Source organism: Myotis nattereri (assembly GCF_964212035.1).
Source record: "Myotis nattereri genome assembly, chromosome: 7".
Lineage (NCBI taxonomy): Eukaryota > Metazoa > Chordata > Mammalia > Chiroptera > Vespertilionidae > Myotis > Myotis nattereri.
Window position 1 is genome coordinate 19,757,993 of NC_138082.1, and position 3,769 is coordinate 19,761,761.

The following is a 3,769-nucleotide window of genomic DNA, read 5'->3' on the forward strand; positions in this document are numbered from 1 at the left end:
AGACATTGGAATTGCTTATCTTGGAGAAGAGAAGAAAGGTAGCCTAATAACAGTGTTGCCGTGCTTGAAGGTACGTAATATACATAATGGCTACCAGCTGTTTCCTCCTCCATCAAAGAGAACAAGAGGCCAAGTTCTCACACCACATAGATCAAACATAGGGAAATGCTTCTTGGTGGTGGTGGTAACCAAGTTAACAAGATAAACCGGTAACTGTTGAATTTGTAAAAACTTTTCTGGAGTTATTTAAATATAGGATGTGTTGTGTGTCTCATTTTTTTTTCTAGGAATTGGAAGATAAAATTTATGTATGGTTCCTAATGCTGCATCATGATTTATAAGTCTATAAGAATGGAAACTTATTTTAAAAGAGTAAGTGTAGATAACGGCCAAGAATCATAGACTCTATTATCTATTTTCCACGGAATAAGTGAAATCAAGACAAGGAGACATGATCTCCATAAGTTTAGATGCAAACTTTTTACGATGGTGCTCTGCTCAGAAAAGTACCACTGCTAGTTGACATACAGGAAGGGAAAATCAAGGAACAGCAGAGATTAAAAAAAAAAATATTTACAATAGGCACTAAAACTGTGAAGGCATAGAATTATACTGGCATAGATGCACACAAAACCCCAGACTTTTATCTTTTCTATTTTTCTTTTTTATTACAACTGGCTAAGTTAATTCTCCCAAGTTGATCCATAAGTAGGTCTGTGTCTGTGCAAAAGTCTCTGTGCGAGGCAATATGACTTAAATATCCCTCCTATTCCCAAGCCCACAAAGTAAGCTGATTAATTCAATAATAAAAAAATTCAAATGCCTATCTAGTCTATAGAAGCTGGTCATATTGGTTATTTAGTTAACCTCAGGAAAAAGTAAAACTCATCCAATTTTTTGTCAAATTTCTATTTTGTGTTGTACAAATATCATAGGAAATTAGTCTCACCGTTTATCTGTTTTTTAAACTTTGATAGAATGTGTCATGTGATTTGTATGGAATATCAATATTCACATAATGCTAGCAAAAGTGGGATTGATTGATTACTATACTTACCGAAAAATAGTATCAGATGTTTTTCATGATGAATATTACGTTTTTTTAGCTTTTTAAATTTTTTAGAGAGAGGAAGGAGGAGAGAGAGAAAAAAAAAAAAAGAGGGAAAGAAAGATTTGTTGTTCCCTTCATTCATGCATTCATTGTGTGCTCCCTGACTGGAGATCAAACCCGAAACCTTGGCCTATTGGGATGACACTCTAACCAACTGAGCTACCCAGCCAGGTTCTTTTAGTTTTTATCATACAAAATTTATTGTGTTCTAATTTCACCAGTTCTACTCTCATCAGTAGGGGCATTTCTTTTATTTTTTTCCTGTTTTATTGAGAAATAATTGATATACATCATTGTATAAGTTTAGGCATACAGCATGGTGGTTTGATATATATATATATATATATATATATATATATATATATATATATATATATATATATAGTGAGATAAGTACTACAACCAGGTTCAGTTAACAGTCATCATCTCATATAAATACAATAAAAATAAATAAAACATTTTGTTTTCTTTATGATGAGAAGTCTTATGATTTATTCTTAATAACTTTCTTATATCTCATATAGCAGTATTGACTGTAATTATCATGTTATACATTACATACATCCCTAGTACTTATAACCAGAAGTTTATATCTTTTGATCACTTTCCTCCAATTCCCCTTCACTTTTGGTAACCACAACTCAGATCTCTTTTTCTTTTATTTTTCCTTTATTCCACATATAAATGAGATCATGCAGTATTTGTCTTTCTCTATCTGACTTATGTCATGCAGTATAATGCCTTCAAGTTTCATCCATGTTGTTGCAAATGGTAAGAATTTCTCATTTCATACATCTGAATAATCTTTTATTGAATATATGTGTGTGTATATTTATATATGCTCTTAAAATCCATTCATCTATCAATGAACACTTAAGTTGTTTCTTTGTCTTGGCTATTGCAAATAATGTTGCTATAAACATAGGGTTGCCAATATCTTTTCAAGTTGATGCTTTCATTTTCTTTGGATATATTTTAAGAAGTGAAATTGGAATCGCTCTATTTTTAATTTTGCCACAAACTATACTATAAAGCTACAATAATCAAAACAGTATGATACTGGCATAAAAACAGACACATAGACCAATGGGACAGAAGCAAGTGCCCAGAAATAAACTGAAGAATATATGGTAAACTAATATTTAACCAAGAAGACTCAACAGAGACAGTCTCTTTAATAGATGGTGCTTGGATAATTGGATATTCACATGTAAAAGAATAAAATTGAACCCATATTTTACACCACTCATAAAAATTAACTTGAAATGGATTAAAGATTTAAACATAAGACCAAAAAACATGAAACTCCTGGAAGAAAAAATAGGAATAAAGCTCCTTGGGGGGGAAGATGGCGGCGATATAGGCAGACGCATCCCAGGTCGTGTCCTGGAGCAAATGGAGTCAGCAGCTGAAACTAGTAACACCCACACCGAATTGGCGAAATTGCTCAGCTGGTGAGACGGTTTGCAGCCGAGAAGAGCAGAACTCCCCAGGAAAGGTAAAAAAAAAAACCAGGGATTTGGGCAGGAAAGTTTGCCAGACCTCTGAACCCAGAGAGTCGGAGGGAGACCGCGCGGCAGCCGCGTCCCTTGGGACAGGCACAGCCCCTGACGGGGGAAAGGAGAACCGCGGGATTCCTGGCGCCGCCGGGGGAATTGAGAGCTCAGTGCTGTGATCACAGAGGACTGAGCCTAAAGGGGGCAGCCTGAAGAGCTGACCAGACCATGCAGTGCCGGTAAGAGAAGAAGCTTACAGAAACCAAGCCTTCCCCGTTTCCGCGGCCGGCGTTCGTTTGTTTGTTTGTTTTTACTGAACCCTGTTCATGGGACATTTCGGATACAGACACTCACCTGTGCTGAAGAGAGGGAGAGTGTGCGGAGGAGTGGAACCTGGGGAGAGACTGAGGAGAGTGGGTGAGCCGGGAGAGATGGCAGCGAATTGAGTGCTGAGACACCCCTGAGCGCAGGACTGGGGCAGCCATTCTCTCCGGAGAGTGAGACTCCTCCCCCCAGCCCCCAGGCAAGGAGCACAGCCACACCCAGATTCCACCCTGTACAAGATCAAGGATTAAAATAACCTGATCAGTCCCTGGGAGTTAACAGGGTCTGGCCTATAGAGGGATTTTCAATCCCAGCAACAACACAGCGCTGGTAACTAACTATTACGCAGCCAGCTCTGGGCAGTGAACTTCCACTGGACAGAAAGGCCCTATAGCCTCAGAGGCCAACCCCAAAACACTGCCACCCAGAGGCTGACCCACAAACTGACTCTTTGCTAAACACAAAATAAGGCAGTCTGGGAAACAAAAGCGGTCTGCTTTACAATAAGGACTGTGGTTTACAACACAGAGGAACAGTGTATCGCAGGGAAACTCAACACTCTCCTGAATACCTGGCAGGTCTAAGGCGAGCCACACTGAAGAATAGAAGAACCAAGGGACCTCCACTACTGCAATTTTTTTTTCCACCTTTTAACTAAGAAACCAATTTTTTTTCCTTTTTTTTTTCTTTTTCTTCTTTTTTTTTTCTTTTCTTTTTTTTTTTCTTTTTCTTCTTTTTCCATCACCTGATTTTACCCTTTTAATTACTACCTTCTTATTTTTAACCAGTATTACTACTGCTACCATTTTACCATTTTTTAAAGTGCCATTTTATTTTC